This window comes from Eumetopias jubatus, unplaced genomic scaffold (genome assembly GCF_037043125.1).
Source record: "Eumetopias jubatus isolate StellerSeaLion01/CBP00866 unplaced genomic scaffold, mEumJub1_p1.0 scaffold_11, whole genome shotgun sequence".
In the NCBI taxonomy this organism is placed as follows: domain Eukaryota; kingdom Metazoa; phylum Chordata; class Mammalia; order Carnivora; family Otariidae; genus Eumetopias; species Eumetopias jubatus.
In genome coordinates this window covers 43,252,769-43,278,794 of record NW_028274817.1, presented here as the reverse complement: position 1 = coordinate 43,278,794, position 26,026 = coordinate 43,252,769, and the positions used below count along the sequence as shown (strand labels likewise).

At 40.3% G+C, this 26,026-nt stretch overlaps 1 long non-coding RNA gene and 1 pseudogene across 1 annotated transcript; one reads left to right on the top strand and one right to left on the bottom strand.

Annotated features, from left to right (window-relative positions):
* Positions 1 to 4,225: 4,225 nt before the first annotated feature.
* Positions 4,226 to 24,073, bottom strand: LOC114202413 (uncharacterized). The gene is made up of 3 exons (XR_003607795.1): positions 23,938 to 24,073; positions 8,859 to 8,948; positions 4,226 to 4,387 (listed from the first exon to the last, which is right to left on the bottom strand). It is a non-coding gene; the product is annotated as an uncharacterized LOC114202413 (long non-coding RNA).
* On the top strand, positions 12,218 to 12,547 carry LOC148163039 (large ribosomal subunit protein eL33 pseudogene; annotated as a pseudogene).
* Positions 24,074 to 26,026: the final 1,953 nt, after the last annotated feature.

Here is a 26,026-nt window from a genome sequence, read left to right as displayed (position 1 = left end):
TAAGGTCAGGAACGCGGCAGGGATGTCCACTCTCACCACTGCTATTCAACATAGTATTAGAAGTCCTAGCCACAGCAATCAGACAACAAAAAGAAATCAAAGGCATCCAAATCGGCAAAGAGGAAGTCAAACTCTCACTCTTTGCAGATGATATGATACTGTATGTGGAAAACCCAAAAGACTCCACCCCAAAACTGCTAGAACTCATACAGGAATTCAGTAAAGTAGCAGGATATAAAATCAATGCACAGAAATCAGTGGCATTCCTATACACCAACAACAAGACAGAAGAGAGACAAATCAAGGAGTCGATCCCATTTACAATTGCACCCAAAACCATTAGATACCTAGGAATAAATCTAACCAAAGAGGCAAAGGATCTGTACTCAGAAAACTATAAAATACTCAGGAAAGAAATTGAAGAAGACACAAAGAAATGGAAAAACGTTCCATGCTCATGGATTGGGAGAATCAACATTGTGAAGATGTCAATGCTACCTAGAGCAATCTACACATTCAATGCAATCCCCATCAAAATACCATCCACTTTTTTCAAAGAAATGGAACAAATAATCCTAAAATTTGTATGGAACCAGAAGAGACCCAGAATAGCCAGAGGAATACTGAAAAAGAAAAGCAAAGCTGGCGGCATCACAATTCCGGACTTCCAGCTCTATTACAAAGCTGTCATCATGAAGACAGTATGGTACTGGCACAAAAACAGACACATAGATCAATGGAACAGAATTGAGAGCCCAGAAATGGACCCTCAACTCTATGGTCAACTTATTTTTGACAAAGCAGGAAAGAATGTCCAATGGAAAAAAGACAGTCTCTTCAACAAATGGTGTTGGGAAAATTGGACAGCCACATGCAGAAGAATGAAACTGGACCATTTCCTTACACCACACACAAAAATAGACTCCAAATGGTTGAAAGACCTAAACGTGAGACAGGAGTCCATCAAAATCCTAAAGGAGAACACAGGTAGCAACCTTTTCGACCTTAGCCGCAGCAACTTCTTCCTAGAAACATCGCCAAAGGCACGGGAAGCCAGGGCAAAAATGAACTATTGGGATTTCATCAAGATAAAAAGCTTCTGCACAGCAAAAGAAACAGTCCACAAAACTAAAAGACAACCGACAGAATGGGAGAAAATATTTGCAAATGACATATCAGATAAAGGGCTAGTATCCAAAATCTATAAAGAACTTATCAAACTCAACACCCAAAGAACAAATAATCCAATCAAGAAATGGGCAGAAGACATGAACAGACATTTCTCCAAAGAAGACATCCAAATGGCCAACAGGCACATGAAAAAGTGCTCAACATCGCTTGGCATCAGGGAAATCCAAATCAAAACCTCAATGAGATACCACCTCACACCCGTCAGAATGGCTAAAATTAACAAGTCAGGGAACGACAGATGTTGGCGGGGATGTGGAGAAAGGGGAACCCTCCTACACTGTTGGTGGGAATGCAAGCTGGTGCAACCCCTCTGGAAAACAGTATGGAGGTTCCTCAAACAGTTGAAATTAGAGCTACCGTTTGATCCAGCAATTGCACTACTGGGTATTTACCACAAAGATACAAATGTAGGGACCCGAAGGGGTACGTGTACCCCAATGTTTATAGCAGCAATGTCCACCATAGCCAAACTGTGGAAAGAGCCAAGATGCCCATCGGCAGATGAATGGATAAAGAAGATGTGGTATATATATACAATGGAATATTATGCAGCCATCAAAAGGAATGAGATCTTGCCATTTGCAACGACGTGGATGGAACTGGAGGGTGTTATGCTGAGTGAAATAAGTCAGTCAGAGAAAGACATGTATCACATGACCTCACTGATATGAGGAATTCTTAATCTCAGGAAAGAAACTGAGTGTTACTGGAGTGGTTGGGGGTGGGAGGGATGGGGTGGCTGGGTGATAGATATTGGGGAGGGTATGTGCTACGGTGAGCGCTGTGAATTGTGCAAGACTGTTGAATCACAGATCTGTACTTCTGAAACAAATAATGCAACATATTTTGAGAAAAAAGAAAAAGAAGAAGATAACAGGAGAGGAAGAAAAGGGGTGTATGTCAGAGGGGGAGACCAACCATGAGAGATGATGGACTCTGAAAAACAAACTGAGGGTTCTAGAGGGGAGGGGGGTAGGGGGATGGGTTAGCCTGGTGATGGGCATTGAGGAGGGCACGTTCTGCATGGAGCACTGGGTGTTATGAACAAACAATGAATCATGGAACACTGCACCAAAAACTAATGATGTAATATATGGTGATTAACATAACAATAAAAAAATTAAAAAAAAAAAAAAAAAAAAAAAGAAGTGTATCTACTCCCTCTGGTCCCCAAAAGAGAAGTCCTTTGACTTTTAATACAAGTAAAACAGTTTTACATTTGCATTCCCCCTTTCCTAGATAAAAAGTACCATGCTATTTACATCTTTATATACATTGACTTTTTCTCTTAACATTATATTCTGAAGATCCTCCACAGCCTTATGTGGAGATTTGCATTAGTCTTCTTTACACCATACTTAGTGTATACTTTGTGTGACTGTGTGATAGTTTATTCATTCATTACACAATTGAAAAATATTGAAGTTGTTCCCATTCTTTTGCTATTTAAATAGTACCACAGTGAATATCTGTGTCTGTATTTATTATTATATCTATATCAAAGATATTTTTGTGTCACTGCCAGTAATATCTTTAGGATAGTTCCGGAAATCGGATTTCTGAGTCAAAAAGTAAGGCCATATATAACATTGCGAGATATTTTCAAATTCCCCACTATAATGATTATATTAGTTCCCTATGGTTACTGCAAAATTTACCACATACTTGGTGTCATTAAAGAGAAATATTCTCTCATACTCCTAGAGGCTAAAAGTCCAAAATTAGTTTTATGGGGCCAAAATCAAGGTAGTGGCAGCACCTCACTCCTGGAGACTGTAGGGAAGCTTCCCTGCTTCTTCCAGCTTTTGATATCTACCAATATTCTCTGGCTGTAGCTGCGTGACCCCAACCTCTGCATCCCTGGTCACACTGCCTTCCCTTCTTCTGTCTGTGTCAACTCTCCCTTTGTCTCTCTCTTATGAAGACACTAGGGCCCATTTTGATAATCCAGGATAACCCCCCATTAGGTTGTTCCCATTCTTTTGCTATTCAGATAGTGCCAGAGTAAATAGTTATATCTATATTTATTATTATATCTAAAAGCATCAACTTCATCACATCTGCAAAGAACCTTTTTCCATATAAGCAATATTTATAGGCTCCAGGGATTAGGACCTAGGGGACCACTATTAAGCCTACTCCAGTGATTATACCATCTTGCACCTCTGTGAGCAGGGAGTGAAAGGACATGTTTTTCCACATTCTCACCAACTGAGTATATTGACAAACATTTGGATCTTTGCCAATCTAACAGTTAAGAGACAATATCTTAGTGTAGTTTTAATTGCTCTCTCTTAATTAAAGCAAGCTGGAGACTTTTCATACATTTAAAGACAACTTTTCATATGTTTAAAGACAACTTGTTTTCTGTTAACTGTTAATTTCTTACATGTCTCTGATAGGGCTGTTGTTTTTTCATGCCTCTATATTGATAAGCATTTATATAGGAGGGATATCAATGCTTTGTTAAAGATGTTAGCTGCAAATGTTTCTTCCAGTGTCTTTAACTGGCTAGCATGTTCTTGCCATGCAGAGTTGTCATTGTTTTTTTTATGTTGTCAAATACATCAATCTTTTTCCTTAATGCTCCTGGATACTGATTCATATTGAGGAAACTTTCCTCCACCCAGGTTATAGAATAATTCACCTATGTTTTCTTCTAATACTTGTATGGATTTTTTTTTTTATATTTCATTCAGAATCATTTGGAATTTATCCTGCTACTTCAAGATAGAGAAATGGGACCCTATCTATTTTTTAACCTTATGGTTATCTAGCTATCTCAATACCACTTCCTAATCATCCATTGTATCTGCACAGATTTGAAATGCTGCTTTAGTCATATTCTAGTTTTTTAAATGTAATTGGGCCTATGTCATATTTTCTATTGTTACATTAATCTTTCTGTCAATTCATGGGCCAATAAAATAAAAATTAAAAGGATCTTTTACCTCCACCCACATAGAGCTTTTTCTTCAACACAAGAGGCTACACTTTCTGTCCGAAGGTCCTCAGTACCCCCATACCTTGGAAATGTCCCCTTTCCACGCAGACTTCCAGAAAGCTCTGGTTGGTTTGGGGCCACAACCCCTCCCTCCCACCTTCCTGCTCCGCGAAGTTCAAGCTGCAGTTCAGGTTTTTGTCACAAGATGGCACCAACTCACCACCATCATTAAACTTTACAAAGAAAGGTCAGCTAGGAGCAAAAAAAAACACAATACCGTCATTTAAAATACAGCCTTTGAATCCATGTTCAGAATGATTAATTCTGGGGCGCCTGGGTGGCTCAGTCGTTGGGCATCTGCCTTCGGCTCAGGTCATGATTGGGACTGAGCCACGCATTGGGCTCCCTGCTCCACGGGGAGTCGGCTTCTCCCTCTCTCACTCCCCCTGCTTGTGTTCCCTCTCTCGCTGTGTCTCTCTCTGTCAAATAAATAAAATCTTAAAAAAAAAAAGAATGATTCTAATTGTTTGAGAAAACTGATGGATGTAAAAGATTCTAAAAACATATACTCCAGGGCCTGCAGATGATGAAACACTAGGTGGCAGTAGCGTACCTTGGTAGTAAGCGGCACGCGAAGAGGCAGCTGGGGCAGGAGGGAGGAACCTGAGAGGATGGGGCCCCTGGGCAGGGTCTGGACAGCTGTGTGCTGTGTCATGGGCAGATGACAGGGGGTGGAAGAAGGCCTGGCAGCCTTATAAGGATGGGATAATGGAGGGTGAATGCCCTGCTCTCTGGAAGAGACCCTCTACAGTGTGGACATGTCAACCCACACTGAGGAGGGAAGAAATACATCAATGAACATGAAGTAGATTTAAGGTCAACTGTGGATGGAATTGTTTTAGTATTCATATGAATTTTCCTTTTTTAATTTTCTTAAAAGATTTTACTTATTTGAGGGAGAGAGAGAGAGCATGAGCAGGGGAAGAGGGAGAAGCAGACTCCCCACTGAGCAAGGAGGACGATGCGGGGCTCAATCCCAGGACCCCGGGATCATGACCTGAGCCAAAGGCAGATACTTAACTGAGCCAAGTGGTGTGTCTTAGTAAATAAACCATCTGATATTTCTTCCCCTTTGATAAATGTACTCCTTTCCTTAAAAAAGAAAAAAAAAATGGAGATGGATGCCACCAGGAAGCCAGATCCAGGATGTCAGCTCTGAGAGTCTAAAACCTGGGGACTCAACAAGGGGAAGGAAGGGATGGCAGTTTGGATCTCGATCTAATGGTTTCAGCCAGAGTTTAATGGAACTTTTTAACCCACGCAGCCATCCAGCTGTATCACCATCATTTTCTGGGCTGTCTAGACCTGAGATTAGCTGTCCAGCTTTGGTTTGAACTGAAGATAAAGATGCACTTGTGAATGTGAGTATTTGGGGTGACACAGCTAGAGAGACCTATAAACACACACACGTACAGGGAGAACCTCTTTCAATTCTATTTTTTCCTACTTTATTTTTTTTTAAGATTTTATTTATTTATTTGAGAGAGAGAGAATGAGAGATAGAGAGCACGAGAGGGAAGAGGGTCAGAGGGAGAAGCAGACTCCCTGCTGAGCAGGGAGCCCGATGTGGGACTCGATCCTGGGACTCCAGGATCATGACCTGAGCTGAAGGCAGTCACTTAACCAACTGAGCCACCCAGGCGCCCCTACTTTATTTTTTTAATTTAATAAAATGAAATGCTTTTCCAAAGTAATGAATACATGTGTACAGTACTTTTCTGAATCTGTTTATAAGTATATTCTGCCCTCAAATTTTCATCAAATTATTTTTCCTGAATACTATATTTCAAACAACATATGAAAGTACATTTATAAACTGAAACTGTCCTGCAGTTCTCACCAGCCGCAGTCCCACCGCCTGGCTCAAAGGGGTCTGTTGTCATAGAATGGTGTTTCCTCTCCAGATGTGTCCCTTAAGGTGAAGGGTACATGAAAATAGATGCTTGCACACACGCACGCACAAACAGGGTCTTTTCCAAAAAAGCAATCACATTTCTCACCTTTTGCATATTATATTTTCCACTCAATATGAATCTAAGCATTTATACTTGCATCTTATTAATGCTTGTGGTTTGGGCATATTTTGACATTTTGACATATTTATTGTTCATTTAGAATTTTACATGAATTTACTGTTTAAATTATAAGCCAATTTTTGTTTGTTACTAAGTGTGTTTCACAAACTATGGACACCAATCCAGTAGATGAGTTGTAGTTTGCAAATGATTTCTCCCGTGTTTATACACAATTCTTAGTATATTTTCCATTTAGAATGTGTTTTAAATTTCAATAATATTGTGACAAAAACTATGTAGCTCACAATTCTAAAAATTAAGTAACACATAGAGACCATATAAGGCAGCCCCTAGGGTTTAGTCATTCAGAACCCAGGAGGATTCAAGACAAAAGGTGAAAAACTTGAAAATAACACCACAGTTAGCTGTTGATCCTAAGAAAATAAGTTGTTTCCCTAATTCATTGGAAGTCCCTTAAAGTCAGTACCCTGATTTGAATAATGCATATTTTGAATAGCTATTAAGATTAAAGGAAATTAAATATAAAATACATTTACTTAAAGTAGCTCTGTACATATTGCTTCCCCTCCCTCTAGATCACCTATCTGATCTGTGCTTCTGCCCCCAGCCTAATTCAGCACTTCGAGGATCAGCCAACACATGTGGCCCGATACCCAGGTCTCTTAGCACAAAGGGTGAGATTTCATCTCTTCTGTTATCTTCATCAACCAGAGGGGTTGCTTAGTGAGTGCCTGCAGGGCCACAATAGTAGAGGAGCTGATCTAATCAGTTCTCTAGCCCTGAAAGGGAGGCTGTTCTGTGTCCTCCAGGGAGGGCAAGGGATGGAACCTCATTCCCATCCTGTTACTGATCTAGAGAGGTGACTTAGGTAGGCTCTGTCAGTCTGAGCTTGGTCACCCGTGAAATGGGACTCACCAGACCTTTGTCACAGAGCTGTCCCAATGAGTAAATAAGAAAACCTGCCTAATTAAGGAGGGCACGTGATCTGATGAGCACTGGCTGTTACGCAACTAATGAATCACTGAACACTACGTCAAAAACTAATGATGTACTACAGGTTGGCTAACTGAACTTAATAAAAAAAAAAAAAGAAAAGAAAAAGAAAACCTGCCTAGAGTATATGGCATGTAGTGTGACTTCAATGGCCCTTTAAATGTAATCGACAGTAAGACTGAGGGTCGATGCACACTGGTTAAATGTAGGGCCTCAGCAGCCACACAGAATCTGTTCAAATCTTGGTCTTGTGACCTGCTAGCCCTGCCCTCACTTCGCCTCAGCTCCCTGATGTTTAAAGTCAGGCAACAGTAGCTCCTCCTCATAGGCTGTGGTGATGATTAAGTTTAGGTTTATCACGTACAATAGCATGGGGCACAAAAGGGGTCAGTAGTAATACTGACCTTTCTTATCATTATTATCATGCCAGAATGGATCATTAGAGATTTTAGGGTCACTTTTATTATTATGTGGACTTATATTGATTGGCCTGAATTGACTTTAATAATATGGTGTTTATCATAAAAAAGTAATTCACAAAACTGTAAGTAGATGGTCATGTCATTGCTAATCTTAAAAATGCATGATTATACATGTATGGTAAAGTTTCTAAAAAATATATACAAATGATCACAGTGCTTATCCATGGGAAATAGACTTTCAAGGGTATTTAATGATTTTTTTTTCCTTTTGAGCAGTATCCATTTTTAACTACCATAAAAGTGTCTTGGTTTTGAAGGTGAAAAATAATAAGAATGAATAAATTTCCCTAGACCTCCCCATAGGAGAGTGGCTCAGCATCAGAATGGGGAACATCACTAAACCAAGGGAATTATGCACTAGTTGGTCTCAGAACTAATTTTTGAATCTACACGACAATGTCAGGGATGCCGCAGATGCCTAGGGGAAGGGCAAGCATGCTGCTCAAATAAATCTTACACTGGAGAAGTCCTCCGATGTCTCCATTCCCCAGGACTTAGTAAAGGTCATGAGAGGAAAGTAGTTTCACAGCATGCTTCTTTCTCTTCTCTCTACATAAAGCCCCTTGAACTGAAAGCAGGCTCATGGGTCTAACCTGCCAGTTAGCCAAGCAGGGAACCTACAGTGGAGGGAATTTGGGAGGGAGCAGGAGATTGCTCAGTGCTCTCAGCCCACAGCTTCCAGAAGTGAGATGCTTCAACAGCGGGATTCAGGGGGAAGTTTAGTCACAGGCTCCTTCAGCCCAGGGCCCAGGGCAACCAACACACGTGGATTAAAACACCTCTAAGCCTCAATGAGCGTAGGGATGTGGATGTTAGTCTGGACACAAGAAAATGAACTCCCTGCAGTCACTGTCATCTCTCACCAGGATGGCCCAGATCAGGTTCCAGATGTACAGGCCTAGATGAGTAACAGTGTGAATAAAAGCCAGAAAATTAGGCCTGGGAAAAAGGAAGATGTTTCAGGTTCAGGAGACACCTGACAATGTTTTGGGCTAGCTGGAGCCTGGGAACTCTAAGACTAAACAAAGCTGATTTTTAAAAAAAAACGCCTGAAAATAATATCCTATCTGCCGATTCTGTTAGAGCTCCTATAGCATGTAAAGTGAGAAAATGGGTGTGCCTATTTTAGAAGCTCTGAAAGAGAATACATACCGGATATATACTTGTGACATATATATTTGCTTTCATGCTCCTTCAAATCCCAGTGGGCTCTATGAGTTGTTGATGGTAAAGTCATCTCCTCTGTTGGGGAAAGAACACAGGAGAGATGATATATATATGTGTCAAAGTTTTATGGTATTACGTATCAGATACTTCCTGTTGGTTTCTTCATTTCTCCTCACAGGAGCTGTAAGGTAAGTACCAACTTGCCCATTTTACAGATGACCAACTACAGGATCACATGCATCTACTTAGAAGCATCTTTCTTCATTTTCTACAGCTTATTTTTTCCCAAAGAAAAGACATAATTTTTAGAAACAGAAACATAGATGTTTCCTCCACAGATTACAAAATCAGTAACTGTGGTATGATCCCAATGCTCCTGAAAAACATTTATATAAAAACAATGAAAGGACACATGCATCATTTTATATCCTACTTATGCCTTTATATCTACATCTCATGTTTACTAAATGTGAATCAGATGTCTGCTGTGTGACAGGCACTGTCCATCCAATTCCACATCTGCATCCACATCTTCCCTCTCTTGATATCTAGACTGGAGATCTAGAAATATCCACAGGCCACAAGGTGAATATTAGTGTCAAACCCAGGGATCGTGAGGTATGACCCTAAACAGACTCCATTACAAGCAACTTTAGCCCAACCTTGACCCTGAGTCAAGATGGAAACCCAGCATCTAAGCAGGAAATAAGGTGGTTGAGCAGGGAGATGCTATACCCTGGGAAAAGGCAACTTGTAACACACACCTCCATCATCTTGAATAGCACTAAGAGTCTATGACCTTCTCCTGAGGAGACCTTATTCCCAGAAAGAGAGTGAAGGAAAAGGTAACAATTGTGTGGTTTCAGTTCTGGTTTGGTTCTCTCATGGTTGTAAACTAAAGGTTTTACTTTCTCTTTAGTCTGTGGCCAAGTTATGTGGAAGATTTTGGAAATGATTTTGTGTTTCTCCTTATCACTAGGAGGGTGGTCCTCTCATTTAGACCTGTGAGGGATCCATCTAAGGTGACATGGAATTTCTGCTTCATTAAAGACCTCATCTCCCAGTTGTGTGGGTCTGGACTCACATCCACAGGAGAAAGAAGAGAGACTGAGTTCTCAAGACAAGCCCAAGACCAGGATCCTGACCACCATCTAATTCTCCTGACTTAGTGACATGGTTTTCACAGATTTCTCACAATATGGTCACCTCCCCAACTGTTCCTTCTATGCCTGACACCCCAATATGATTCACTTCTCTCATCTCTCTCCTGTCCACAGAAGCACACTCACTGAAATTCCTCTATAACCTGGAGGCGGAGGAAACTTTTCCAGCTATGCGTAAAAATCTAGAAGCAATTAGGGAAAGAGTTATGTATTTAATTTCATTTAAAAATTACATGGCAAAGTCCCAAAAAAAAGCAAAGCAAAATGAAAAATTACAAATTGGGAAAAATATTTACAACTTACATCACAAATGGTTATATCCATAATATATGGAGTTATGAAAAAAATGAAGACAAAAATACTCCCAAAAAACACCAGGAAAGAAAAAGGGGCGGGCGCCTGGGTGGCTCAGATGGTTAAGCATCTGCCTTCGGCTCAGGTCATGATCCCAGGGTCCTGGGATCGAGTCCCGCATCAGGCTCCCTGCTCCCTGGGAGCCTGCTTCTCCCTCTGCCTCTCTCTCTCTGTCTCTCTCTCTCTGTCTCTCATGAATAAATAAATAAAATCTTTAAAAAAAAAAAGAAAAAGGGGCAATACAAACAAGTTTTTCACCAAAAAAAAAGTGCCTTAAACATGTAAAAATTGCTCAGCCTAACTCATGATAAGACATTCAAAGAAAAAAATAACTACTTCTTCTTACCAGTCAGTCTGTGAAGAAATCAGCATTCCCATGCATCACTGAAGGTAATATGAAATGGTTCAAACCCTGTGGATGGGATTTGATGCTATCTAATAAAATTACATATGTATTTCCTCTTGGAACCAGTAATCTCTCTTTTAAGAATCTATCCTAAAGCAATAATACAAAAAATGAAAAGGTTTAAGTACAAGGTCATTCCTTAAAGAAAAATTCATAACAGCAGAAAACTAGAAACAAGACAGCTGTCCACCAATAGGGGGCTGGATGAATAAGCTATGGTACATCTACATCCTGGTGTACTATGCAGCTTAAAAAGCAATGAGAAAAAAAAAGCAATGAGGACTCCCTCTCTGTACTGCTTTGACTATATTGTTCAGTGAAGAAAGCAAGGTACAGAAAAATGTATAGAGCTGTTTCCGTCCAATATGATCATCATAGACACACAGAACCATTTAAATTTATCTTTTTAAGATTTATTTATTTTAGAGAGCAAGAGCAGGGGGAGGGGCAGGGGGAGAGAGAGGGAAAGCAGACTCCCCACTGGACCCAGGGTTTGGTCCCAGGACCCTGAGATCATGACCTGAGCCAAAACCAAGAGTTGGACATTTAACCAACTGAGCCACCCAGGTGCCCCTAAATTTAAATTAGTTATAATAATTAAATCAAAAATTCAGTTCCTCAGTTGCAGTAGCCACATTTTAGATGCCGAACACCCACATGTAGCTAGTGACTACCAAGTTGGATAGCACAGATACAGAACATTTTCATTTCTGCAGAAATTTTTATTACAGAGCACTGGCGTAGAATATGCCACCTTTTACAAATGAACAGGGGAGAAAACTAATATATATATTGTAAATTATTGTATGTTTTAAAATTGGAAGGTTAAAACACAAATGATAAAAATTATTACCTATAAGGTGACAGAGGAACCTATAAGCCCAGGATAGAAGGAGATGATGTATATTCCCATAAAAAATATAATACATATTTACAGGCTCCAGGTAGTAGAAAGGACAATCAACAGTGACCAACACAGTAGCAATGAGCATCTCTAGTTCCCAGACTGAATCCTCTAAAAAAATATTTCCCCCTAAAAGAACCAGGCTTCCTTGAAGAAATAGCTGATTCCAGGGCTGAGTAGGGATTGTACCAGATGACCTGGACCAAACAGCTCATACCAGAAAGGATATCAAAGACACAAAAGCCAACCCAAATGGACTCCCACAGGCCTAAGATAGACCAATTGAACATCAAAAACATTAATGGCTGCAATGGATTACAACCTCAAGTATATAAACATCTAGAGCTCATGATGACACTCTTAAAGAAAAACAAAAAACACACAAAACAAACTCACAGTTCATCTTTGGGGGATCCAAGCAAAACAACTCTTTATTCTAAAAAGTGGAAATAGCTCTTTCTGCCCTCTTGGAGCCTGTGGAGGCCTGCTGGGAACAGGACTCCTAAAACACCAAATAATGTCTGGAAGGCTGTGGTCCAAGGCCATTTTTGCTGGCTATAAGTGGGGTCTCCGGAACCAGAGGGAACACACAGCTCTTAAAATCGAAGGTGTTTATGCTCAAGATGAAATGGAATTCTATCTAGGCAAGAGATGTGCTTATGTGTACAAAGCAAAGAACAACATAGTGACTCCTGGTGGCAAACCAAACAAAACCAGAGTAATTTGGGGAAAAGTAACTCATGCTCATGGAAACAGTGGCATGGTTCGTGCCAAATTCCGAAGCAACCTTCCTGCTAAAGCCATTGGCCACAGAATCTGTGTGATGCTGTACTTCTCAAGGATTTAAACTTAATGAAAAGTAAATAAATAAAGGTGTACATTTGTTCTCTTGTGAAAAAGAAATAAGCATTCATCCTTCCCTTCTGTATGGACCATACCTCAGTGTAACCATGTAGTTGTTGAGAGGAAGTTTGTTTCATAGAAGAATTCTAACTAATAAATGAAGAAATTATAGAATTAAAACATCACTCCTTACAGCTGTTAAAGAAATGTAAATCTAGGCAATTATCTTTAAGAAGCTACAAAAAACCTGAGTTAAAAAGTGGATTGGAAATTTAATAATGGGTGGATCAGGCTGACAACACCCAAAGACAGCACATGGAATAAAGAATAAAGTGAGAGAAAGGGAGGGCACAGGAAACACAGGGGCAATGGGTGAGCATGTGCTGGCCTGTCCCCACTCAGGTCACTGGAAGCTGTCCAGTGATGCTGTGCCTCTTCCCCAGCTCCATCCCACAGCACCCTCCCGCACACAGCAGTGACACCGAAGCTCCCACATCATGGAAATGTGGGCTCATCCCTGCTTGCTGCTCCATGTCCAAGCATTGTCTCTGGTACTCATGCTATCATGTTCATGTCAGAAACACTGCCTTGACAGAATGAAGGAGGCAAAATTGGGAAAAGAAACTAACATTTTGAGGGCCTACTAGATGTCCCATGCTATACGTTGTTATTTTCAGACTTTTTTACTTTAAATCCTCAAAGCAATGCTCTGAGGGACATCATTACTTCCTCTCTACAGACTGGGAGATATTCAAGCTCACAGACCAAAGTCCATGCTCAAAGAATTCTAGGGAGGTGACAAATGGACATAGAAGCCAAACTGAAGGGGCAAACACAGGCCAATTCTGTGACAATGTGACCAACAAAATAAATAATTATAATGTTAGGTGGTAACCCTTTCAGCAAAATGGGAATCTATGAGTCATAGTAGTTAAATAAATGGATGAATAAATAAATAAACCATAGGGGAGAGTGGGAAGCTCTACCCAACATTTGAACATCGATTAATAAATCCAGAAGGAATGACAGAATTATAAAAGCAACACTTCATAACGATCATAGAAATGAGTGATTCAAGCAAGAATCATAAATGGATTTTCAGGCTGTACCAAGTCCCACAATAGTCACTGAGTCACCATGGTAACCATGCTGGCCAAGGAAAGCTGGGAAAAAGCATACAGCAACCATCCTGATTTGTCTCCTAACATGTGCTAGGAACTGAGGAGGACTGACATAACTCACAGTAACTCACCACACATATTCCTCACAAGAAATACTCCTTCCAGCTTCAACAATACACACATACACATGTGCACACGTGCACACAGAGTTATACATATGCTCTCCCTCTTTTTCTTACCACACAAGATCCCAGGAATTCATCGAGGTGGATTTATTTGGGGATAAAGGAAAACACAATTCAATTTTAACCACACATGTAAGGTTGAACGCTACTCATCTATTTCATTTTAGTGACTATTTTTCTGGAGATGACCTATAAAATTTTCTCTGGAACATTTTTCTCCCTAGGTTAAGTACTTTGTCAATAATATCTAAAAGCTAATATGGAAATCTAGGCAAATGAATATTGTGGTGATAAATTTTATGCATCAACTTCGCAGGGCTACTGTGACCAAATATTTGATCAAACATCACTCAGGTTGTTTCTGTAAGACAACTTTTGAATAAGCTATACATTTAAATGGGTAGTCTTTCAGTAAAGCAGCCAGCCATAAGGTGGGTGGTCCTCATTCAATCACTTGAAGGCCTGAATAGCATAAAGGGCTGATCTCCCCTGAGCCAGAGGGAATTCTGCCAGGAGACTTGTCTTTGGAATTTATCCACAACATCAGCATCTCATGTTTCTCTAGCCGACAGCCTTCAGACTCCAACTGTAACTCATTCCAGACTCTCTACCCTGCCAACCTCCCCTATCAGATTTTGGACCTGCCAAACCTCCACAATCTCATGAGTCAATTCCTTAAAATAAATCTCTGTCTATATATAAATATGCTATTGGTTCTGTTCCTCTGGAGAACCCTGACTAATACAGGTGCTAAGCATCAAGTATCTTTTCCATCCCAGAATAACTTGTGCTTTCAACTGAAAAGATTCCTGGCAACATTTGGATACTGACAGTGCAGTGAAAATATAATACTTGAAAAGTATAATAAAAATATTACCACTGGGGCACCTGGGTGGCTCAGTCGGTTAAGCATCTGCCATTGGCTCAGGTCATGATCCCAGGGTCCTGGAATCGAGTCCTGCATCAGGCTCCTTGCTCAGTGAGGAGCCTGCCTCTCCCTCTGCTTGTGCTCTCTCTCTTTCTGACAGATAAATAAAGTCTTTAAAAAATATATTACCATTGAGGGGCACCTGGGTGGCTCAGGCGGTTAAGCATCTGCCTTAGGCTCACATCATCATGATCCTAGGGGGCAGCAGGAGCAAGCCCCCCCCCACGCATTTGGCTCCCTGCTCAGTGGGGAGTCTGCTTCTTCCTCTCCCTCTGCTCCTCCCTCTGGCTTGTGCTTTCTTGCACTCTCTCTCTCACTCTCTCAAATGAATAAATAAAATCTTTAAAAAAAATTACCATTGAGACAACCTACTGAATGGAAGGAGATATTTGCAAATAATACATCTGATAGGGGGTTGATATCCAAAATATATATAAGAACTTACACAACTCAACAGCAAAAAAAAAAAAAAAAAACCCAAACAAACAAATACAAAAACACATAATTCGGCACTCCTATACACCAACAACAAGACAGAAGAGAGACAAATCAAGGAGTCGATCCCATTCACAATTGCACCCAAAACCATAAGATACCTAGGAATAAATTTAACCAAAGAGGCAAAGGATCTGTACTCAGAAAACTATAAAATTCTCAGGAAAGAAATTGAAGAAGACACAAAGAAATGGAAAAACGTTCCATGCTCATGGATTGGGAGAACCAACATTGTGAAGATGTCAATGCTACCTAGAGCAATCTACACATTCAGTGCAATCCCCATCAAAATACCATCCACTTTTTTCAAAGAAATGGAACAAATAATCCTAAAATTTGTATGGAACCAGAAGAGACCCAGAATAGCCAGAGGAATATTGAAAAAGAAAAGCAAAGCTGGCGGCATTACAATTCCGGACTTCCAGCTCTATTACAAAGCTGTCATCATCAAGACAGTATGGTACTGGCACAAAAACAGACAGATAGATCAATGGAACAGAATAGAGAGCCCAGAAATGGACCCTCAACTCTATGGTCAACTCATCTTTGACAAAGCAGGAAAGAATGTCCAATGGAAAAAAGACAGTCTCTTCAACAAATGGTGTTGGGAAAATTGGACAGCCACATGCAGAAGAATGAAACTGGACCATTTCCTTACACCACACACAAAAATAGACTCCAAATGGTTGAAAGACCTCAATGTGAGACAGGAGTCCATCAAAATCCTAAAGGAGAACACAGGCAGCAACCTCTTTGACCTCAGCCACAGCAACTTCTTCCTAGAAATATCACCAAAGGCAAGGGAAGCCAGGGCAAAAATGAACTATTGGGATTTCATCAAGATAAAAAGCTTTTGCACAGCAAAAGAAACAGTCCACAAAACCAAAAGACAACCGACAGAATGGGAGAAAATATTTGCAAATGACATATCAGATAAAGGGCTAGTATCCAAAATCTATAAAGAACTTATCAAACTCAACACCCAAAGAACAAATAATCCAATCAAGAAATGGGCAGAAGACATGAACAGACATTTTTCCAAAGAAGACATCCAAATGGCCAACAGGCACATGAAAAAGTGCTCAACATCGCTCGGCATCAGGGAAATCCAAATGAAAACCTCAATGAGATACCTCCTCACACCCGTCAGAATGGCTAAAATTAACAAGTCAGGGAACGACAGATGTTGGCGGGGATGTGGAGAAAGGGGAACCCTCCTACACTGTTGGTGGGAATGCAAGCTGGTGCAACCCCTCTGGAAAACAGTATGGAGGTTCCTCAAACAGTTGAAATTAGAGCTACCATTCGATCCAGCAATTGCACTACTGGGTATTTACCCCAAAGATACAAATGTAGGGACCCGAAGGGGTACGTGCACCCCAATGTTTATAGCAGCAATGTCCACAATAGCCAAACTGTGGAAAGAGCCAAGATGTCCATCAACAGATGAATGGATAAAGAAGATGTGATATGTATACACAATGGAATATTATGCAGCCATCAAAAGGAATGAGATCTTGCCATTTGCAACGACGTGGATGGAACTGGAGGGTGTTATGCTTAGTGAAATAAGTCAATCAGAGAAAGACATGTATCATATGACCTCACTGATATGAGGAATTCTTAATCTCAGGAACAAACTGAGGGTTGCTGGAGTGGTCGGGGGTGGGAGGGATGGGGTGGCTGGGTGATAGACATTGGGGAGGGTATGTGCTACGGTGAGCGCTGTGAATTGTGCAAGACTGTTGAATCACAGATCTGTACTTCTGAAACAAATAACGCAACATATTTTAAGAAAAAAGAAAAAGAAGAAGATAGCAGGAGAGGAAGAATGAAGGGGAGTAAGTTAGAGGGGGAGACGAACCAGGAGAGATGATGGACTCTGAAAAACAAACTGAGGTTTCTAGAGGGGAGGAGCGTAGGGGGATGGGTTAGCCTGGTGATGGGTATTAAAGAGGGCACATTCTGCATGGAGCACTGGGTGTTATGAACAAACAATGAATCATGGAACACTACACCAAAACAAATGATGTAATATATGGTGATTAACATAACAATAAAAAATTAAAAAAAAACACATAATTCAATTAAAAAACAGGCAGAGGACCTGAAAAGACATTTTTCCAAAGAAGACATACAGACGGCCAACAGACACATCAAAAGATACTTAAAATCATTTATCATCAGGGAAATGCAAATCAAAACCACAATGCAGTATCACCTCACATCCATCAGAATGCCTAGTATCAAAAAGACAAGAAATAACAAGTGTTGACAAGGATCTGGAGAAAAGGGAACCTTTGTGCACTGTTGGTCAGAATGTAAATTGGTACAGTCACTGTGGAAAATTGTATGGAGTCTCCTCAAAAAATTAACAGAACTGCCATACAATCCAGGAATTCCACTACTGGGTATATAATTTATACCCCCAAATGAAAATACTAATTCGAAAAGATATGCATCCCTATGTTTACTGCAGCATTATTTACAATAGCCAAGATATGAAAGCAACCTAAGTATCCACTGATAGATGAATGGATAAAGAAGATGTGGTATACAGAAACACACACACACACACACACACACACACACACACACACACACACTCAATGGAATATTACTTGGCCATAAAAAAGAACGAGAGCTCACCATTTGTCAAAACACGGACGGACCTACAGAATATTATGCTAAGCAAAATAAGTCAGAGAAAGACAAATACCAAATGATTTCACTTATATGTGGAATATAAAAAAACAAAACAAATGACCAAACAAACAAAAGCAGCAGAATCAGACCCATGAATACAGAGGAAAAAAACTAGTAGTTGCCAGAGGGGAGAGGGATGAGGGGATAGGCAAAATTGGTTTAAAATATACTGCCACTGACAATGGCATCAGAAAGTATGGACTACACAGAGGTAATCTATGTAGCACAGCTATGTCCAAAGATGTGTAAGGACTACACTCTGAACAGTGTAAAACACTGCTGAGACAAACAAGGCCTAAATAAAGGAGGGACATACCATCTTCTAGGGTCAGAAGACTTGGTATCGTTAAGATGTCTATTCTCCCCATGGAGATCTATAGATTTGATGCAATTCTAAAAAAATCCTAGCATACTTTTTTTTTAGAAGAAATTGACAGGCTTTTTCTAAAACTCATGTGGAAATGCAAAGGGCCTACACTATGAAAATAACTTTGAAAAAGAAGCAAGCTGGAAAATAAGCACTACCTTATTTCTAGACTCATTATGAATCTACAGTAATCAATATAGTGTAATATTGGGACAAAGGTAGAAATGTATATCAAAGGAACAAAATGAAGAGTCCACAAATACCCACACATATATAGATAACTGGTTTTCGACAAACCTACCAAGGCAATTCAGTGAAGAAAGGATAGTCGTTTCAACAAATGGTTCTGGGACAAGTATGTATCCATACACACAAACAAAAACGGTGATCCATATATCGTACCATATGCAAACGTCAACTCAAAATGAATCACTAACAAAAGTACAAGAGGTAAAACTATAAAACTTCTAGAAGAAAACACAAGAAAAAATTCTTGTGGCCTTAGGTTAGGTGAAGATTTCCTAGATATGACATCAAAAGCAAAATCAAAACCATAAATGAAAAATTAGAAACTAGAAATCCTCAAAAATAAAAACTTCTGTTCTTTCAAAGACACTGTTGAGAGAATTAAAAGACAAGCTTCTGACTGCAAGGAAATATTTGCAAATCTTATATCTGATAAAGGACTTGTATCCAGAATAAAAAAACCTTGCAAAATCAATAAGAAAACAGACACTCCAGGGACACCTGGGTGGCTCAGTCGGTTAAGCGTCTTCCTTTGGCTCAGGTCATGATCCCAGGGTCCTGGGATTGAGTCCCGCATCGGGCTCCTTGCTCAGCAGGGAGCCTGCTTCTCCCTCTGCCTGCCACTCCCCCTGCTTGTATGTTGTCTCTCTCTCTCTCTCTCTCTCTCTGAAAAATAAATAAATAAGATCTTTAAAAAAAAGAAAGAAAGAAAGAAAGAAAGAAAGAAAGAAAGAAAGAAAGAAAGGAAAGAAAGAAAGCAGACACTCCAGTAAATAAGTGGGCAAAAGATTTGAAAAGATGCTCCACCAAAGAAGGAATACAAATGTCAAATGAGTAAATGAAAAGATGTTGAACATCATTAATCATTAGGGAAATGTAATCCCACTACACCCCTCTGAGAATGGCTAAAATAAAAACAGTGGGGCGCCTGGGTGGCTCAGTTGGTTAAGCAACTGCCTTCAGCTCAGGTCATGATCCTGGAGTCCCGGGATCGAGTCCCACATCAGGCTCCCTGCTCTGCGGGGAGTCTGCTTCTCCCTCTGACCCTCTTCCCTCTTGTGCTCTCTATCTCTCATTCTCTCTCTCTCAAATAAATAATAAAATAAAATCTTTAAAAAAAATAAATAAATAAAATAAAATAAAATAAAAACAGTGACCATACCAAGTGCTGACAGAGTTGTGGAGGATGGAACTCTCATACACTACTGGTGACAATGAAACATTGCACAACCGTGTTGGAAAAACAGTTTAGCACTCCTACAAAGTTATTTTTACAAATTCTTTAAGTAAATACAGCTCAGTATTAGAGAAAGAAAACATATGTCCAAGCAAAGACTTATACCCAAATATTCATAGCAGCTTTATTTATAAGACTGAAAATAATCCAAATATCCATTACCAGGTCAACAGATAGAACAAATTGTGGTATATCCATAAAGCAGAATATTAGGCAAAAAGAAGGAAATATTAACACATGTAACAAACGGATAAATCTAGAAATAATTAGGTTGAAGGAAAGAAGATTGGCAAAAAAGAATACACAATATATGATTCCATTCATATAAAATTATAGGGAAAAAAATTAATCCATAGTGACAGAAGATCAGTGGTTGTCTGGGAATGGGGTAGAGTAACAAGGACAGAAATACTGGAGAGAGATGGATGGAGCACTACAATGGGGTATGAAGAAGTTTTTAAGGTGATGGATATGTTCATTATCTTGACTGTAGTATTGGATTTACAGGCACATACATATTAAAACTTACTAAAGCAAAAATTTTAAATATGTATAGTATATTGCATGTTAATCATACCTGAATTAAGTATTTGTAGAATATTTATATATTCATAATTCTGTGATGCAATTAATTAGATGAAAGATTCCCACCATTATGTTCTCACAGTATTAAAAGATCCACACTATGTCTTGTCAAATTGGTCCATGGTACATAGAACCAAAAGAGAAATAATCACTTCCAATGAAATGTATCCAAATATTTAGGGAAAGTTGATGTCCATTTCCTCCCAAAATACAGAAAAGAATATATATTAGGAAAATGATCATAATGATATCTAAGAGTAACTGGTTATTTTAGGGAACGTGGCATGGCTGCATATCATTATAATAGGGCAAACTCTAGGGTAACAAATAATTTTTAAAATATTAATTTCTAGGGGCTCCTGGCTGGCTCAGTTGGTGAAGCATGCAACTCTTGATCTTAGGGTGGTGAGTTCAAGCCCCACCATTGGATTTGGAGCCTACTTAAAAAACAAAACAGGGTCACCTGGGTGGCTCAGTCTGTTAAGCATATAACTCTTGATTTTGGCTCAGTTCATGATCTCAGGGTCGTGAGATTGAGCCCCGTGTCAGGCTCTGTCCTAGGAGTGGAGCCTGCTTAAGATTCTTTCTCTCCCTCTCTGCCCCTCCCCGTTTGCGCTCTCTCTCTCTCAAAAACAAAACAAAACACACACAAAAAAATATTATGTTCTAGTCACTGACATTTTAAACACTTGGAAAATTTCTGGCTTCTGGCGCATTAAAAAATGTCATTATATAATGGGAAAAAAACCATAGCCACCAGGGGGGAAAAATCTATATTACAATGTCTAATCTAATCTAACAACTGCACATTTCCACACCCATCTATGAGGTACATGGGAATTACCAATTATTATTTATATGATGAGAAAAATATGTTTATATTTATTGCAAACGCATGTTAAAGACCAACTTCGACCTACAACTATATGGTCAACTAATCTTCGACAAAGAAAGAATATCCAATGGAAAAAATCTCTTCAACAAATGGTGTTGGGAAAACTGGACAGCTACATGCAGAAGAACGAAACTAGACCACTTTCTTACACCATACACAAAAATAAGTTCAAAATGGATGAAAGACCTAAATGTAAGACAGGGAATTATCAGAATCCTAGAGGACACAGGCAGCAACCTCTTTGACTTTGGCTGTAGCAACTTCTTACTAGACACATCTCCATAGGCAAGGGAAACAAGAGCAAAAATGAACTAATAAGACTTCATCAAGATAAAAAGCTAAAGTGAAGGAAACAATCAACAAAACTAAAGGCAGCCTGCAGAATGGAAGAAGATATTTGCAAATGACATATTGGATAAAGGGTTAGTATCCAAAATCTATAAAGAACTTATCAAATTCAATACCCAAAAAACAAATAATCCAGTTAAGAAATGGGCAAAAGACATGAATAAACATTTTTCCAAAGAAGACATTCAGATGGCCAACACACACATGAAAAGATGCTCAACATCACTCATCATCAGGAAAATGCAACTCAAAACTAAAATGAGCTATCACTTCGCACCAGTCAGAATGGCTAAAATTAACAACACAGGAAACAACAGATATTGGCGAGGATGCAGAGAAAGGGGAACCCTCTTACACTGTTTGTGGGAATGCAAACTCTGGAAAACAGTTTGGAGGTTCCTCAAGATGTTAAAAATCGAACTACCCTGAGATCTAGCAATTGCACTACTAGGTATTTATCCAAAGGCTACAAAAATACTGATTCGAAGGGGTACATGCACCCCAATGTTTATAGCAGCATTATCAACAATAGCCAAACTATGGAAAGAAACCAAGTGTCCATCAACTGATGAACGGATAAAGAAAATGTGGCGCGTATATACAACGGAATATTGCTCAGCCATCAAAAAGAATGAAATCTTGCCATTTGCAATGACATGGATGGAGCTACAGTGTATTATGCTAAGTGAAATAAGTAAGTGAGAGAAAGACAAATACCATATGATTTCACTCATATGTGGAATTTAAGAAACAAAAGAGATGAGTGTAGGGGAAGGGAAAAAAAGAGAGGGAAGCAAACCATAAAAGACTCTTAATGATAGAGAACAAACTGAGGGTTGCTGGAGGGAGGTGAGTGGGGGATGGGCTATATGGGTGATGGGTATTAAGGAGGGCATGTGATGTGATGAGCACTGGGTGTTGTATCTAAGTGATGAATTAAATTCTAAATTCTATTCTTGAAATCAATACTACACTATATGTTAACAACTAGAATTTAAATAAAAATTTGAAAAAAGGGGCGCCTAGGTGGCTCAGTCATTAAGCGTCTGCCTTCAGCTCAGGTCATGATCCCAGGGTCCTGGGATGGAGCCCCACATCGGGCTCCCTGCTCAGCGGGAAGCCTGCTTCTCCCACTCCCGCTGCTTGTGCTCGCTCTCTCACTGTGTCTCTCTCTGTCAAATAAATAAATAAAATCTTTAAAAAAATTTTTGAAAAAAAAGAGCAACCTCCTTCACCAACTAGACAATTATTTTTCAGCAAAAAAAAAAAAGGCTTCTCTAAGATGAACCTCAGGAGTTACTACACAGCCTGTAGACACTGAAGGAATAAAATTCCACCTGCTAAACCTCTTCTGCGGTGATGTGATCAAAATAGCTCTCTATTTTTAGACTAGTTTGTGAACCTCACAAGAGCTATTCCACATCATGCTTTTGTTCAGATCTATGCACTCACTTGAGCCAGGCATCAATTTCCACCAGGAGAGTGAAGTGTCGGGGTCTCCTGAGGACTGCTGCCCTTGAATCTGGAGTTAGAAGCTTCTGAGGCCATCAGGACACAGATCCTCAGAATCTGCCTTCTTCAAGCACCTGATATGAGTTGCATGAAGAGCTGCACAGGGAGAGACAGATCCAGCGATCACTGATTTACTGGCCTAAGTATGTGCTCAGCACCATGCCAGTCACTGGGTTAGTGGCAATGACACTGATACAAACTGCATCGTGATCATAACACATTTTAATGGGCTTCTCACAGAGCCACTTTCTCCTCCTTTCCTAGTTTATCCTCCAACATCAAAGGTGAAAAGGAGTAAGAAGTGGCCTGAATTCACACAGACATTCATGATCCCACAGTAACCACCGGGCCATAGGTTTGCTCATGTGTATCACTGTTCTCAGCGATCCTGTGGGTGAAGCTTTCTCATCCCCATTTTACATACGGGAAAGCTGGGGCTCAGGGTCGTTATTTGTCTTACCTCCTGCGCCCCTGTCTTTATTTTTTTTTTTTAAGATTTTATTTATTTATTTGAGAGAGAGAGAAAGTGAGAGAAAGCATGAGAGGGGAGAGGGTCAGAGGGAGAAGCAGCCTCCCCACTGAGCAGGGAGCCCGATGTGGGACTCGATCCCGGGACTCCAGGATCATGACCTGAGCCGAAGGCAGTCGCTTAACCAACTGAGCCACCCAGGCGCCCTGCGCCCCTGTCTTTAAAGGAAAGCATCTACAGGACACCCCCTCGAGCAGAACCCACACTAACTGGGGCCGGGAGAGATCCCAATGGTTTTACCTACGAGACAGCCATGGCACCGACTCCCAACGCGGGAAAGAATCAGCTTGGATCTGGAACCCTTTGTCTGCTCACACCTCAGGGCGGTTCAGCCCCCACCGCGGGGACCCACACTTTCAGCAGAGCCCCAAACACCTGAAGGTGGAACCCTGTTGTTCTATCGAGGGCACGTCCGTCTCTATTAAAAAGTCGTCACGGTCGCCATATTGACGTTAGGTTTCTATGGCAACCGCGAAGCGTGGACTAGTCCCCACACCTGCGTGCTTCTACACACTCCACCCCCTCGCCCATAGCTGCAAGCTAGCGCCTGACTCTTCAGGCCACCACGTGAGAAAGCATAGTAATTAGAGGCACCAGACTTGGTCTCGAACAATTCGTGGAACTCTCCCCTTATTGATGGAACAAAGCATGTCCCTGTCTTCAGGAATTTTGCTTCTTTTGAAGAAACACTGGGGGAATATTATCAGTACCAGAGACCCAGGGAGATATCCTAGGGTTCTTGAAGATAATTTAGACCTTGGAGGGTAAACATGAAAATCAGGGCCACGCTAAGCCCTTAGCCATCTGTGGCAGAAAACTGAAAGATTGTCTATAATAATGTGACTGAATGATCTAGATACATATGCAAATAATGTCATTTCAGAAATCTCAGAGTAATTTCAGGGAGGCAGGCCTAAACTGTTACAGTCAGTTAGTAGGCAGACACCTAGTCAGTTGTACCATGCATTGTTTCTCCTGGAGAATTCTTATCCTCCATTTCCCATATTTTCTTCCAGGTGTAGGGACATCTGTAACCAAACACACTTGCTTCCATCTCAAGAGAATCACTTACCTGATTAATGAGGTTGGAAGGACAAATGGGTTGCACAGCCCAAGCCCTCTCCCTTCAAAACTCTTGTAGCAAGCTGCCCTTATGGAGCACATATTTTCCTCCGCCCTCAAGGATGGGTCTAAAAATAGACTCCCAGCTCTTCTTCCCTTTTCTGTGTCTTGTCTCCCCAAGTGTTCCTTTGGTCTTGTTCCAAAATGCTTGGGCCTTTAAGGGATCCCCAAAATACATCCCTTCTCCATATCTAGGTTCTAAACCACCTAAAAATGTGATAAAAATAATAAGGAGAAAAGTATATCTATTTTTTATAAAGATGATATTGGAGAATGTGGCTTAGATTTGCCACAAGGGAATTAGGCTTCCTATTAATGAACCCCAGAACTGGGCAAACATTACTATCCAGCAGTGCTGCACAAGGACAGTCAGAAAGGGCAAGGACTGCAATGCATATGTATCTGCTGTCTGATGAAGGAGTTCTATGTGTATTCAAGAAAGCGGCTTCCTTGCGAGGCTATCTCTGTAGCAGGAAAAAGTATTTCAGGACAGTTTCTTTGAGAAAACTTCTTGAGATGATTAAATAGTCCTTGTTCTAATTACGTATTCACCAAGCCACCTTCTGAGGATATGGTTCTCCATGTGTCTCAGGGAGCAGCTTGAAGCATTACCCTATCATTTCCTTGACAAGCATGATTGCAGGGGAGTCTCTTCTTGTAGAAGGGGATTGGAATAAATTTCTAAATTCCAAGGATGAAAATCATATATCATGAAAATTTTTGTTGGAAATCCCTTCAAGAAGGAATTGAGGAAATGTTCAAAATCTATACCCACACTTAAACTCACACACTAACCATAGCCAAAATTATAACTAAGTCCTACCAAACTTTCAAGAATAACCAAATCCCTGTCATATCCAATGATTATAGACCACAAAAAAAAAGAGAGTTCACCAAAAGCACATTTAGGATATCCATTTCTGTTTAACAAACACCACCAATAGCCAATTTTTATCCCTCAGGATTCTGTGGGCTGACTGGGCTCAGCTAGGTTGTTCTCTGCTCCATGTGATATTTGTCACCCGGGGCTGCAGTCATCTGGAGGCTCCACTCAGCTGGGACTTCCAATCACTCACGTGGGCCATTGGTGTTCATTGTTGCTGGAGATTCAGCTGGAGCTATTCACTGGGGCACCTTGGTTCTCCTCCACAGTGTCTTACTTGTGCCAGATAAAATCAGGACACCAAGTTAAATTTGAATTATAGAT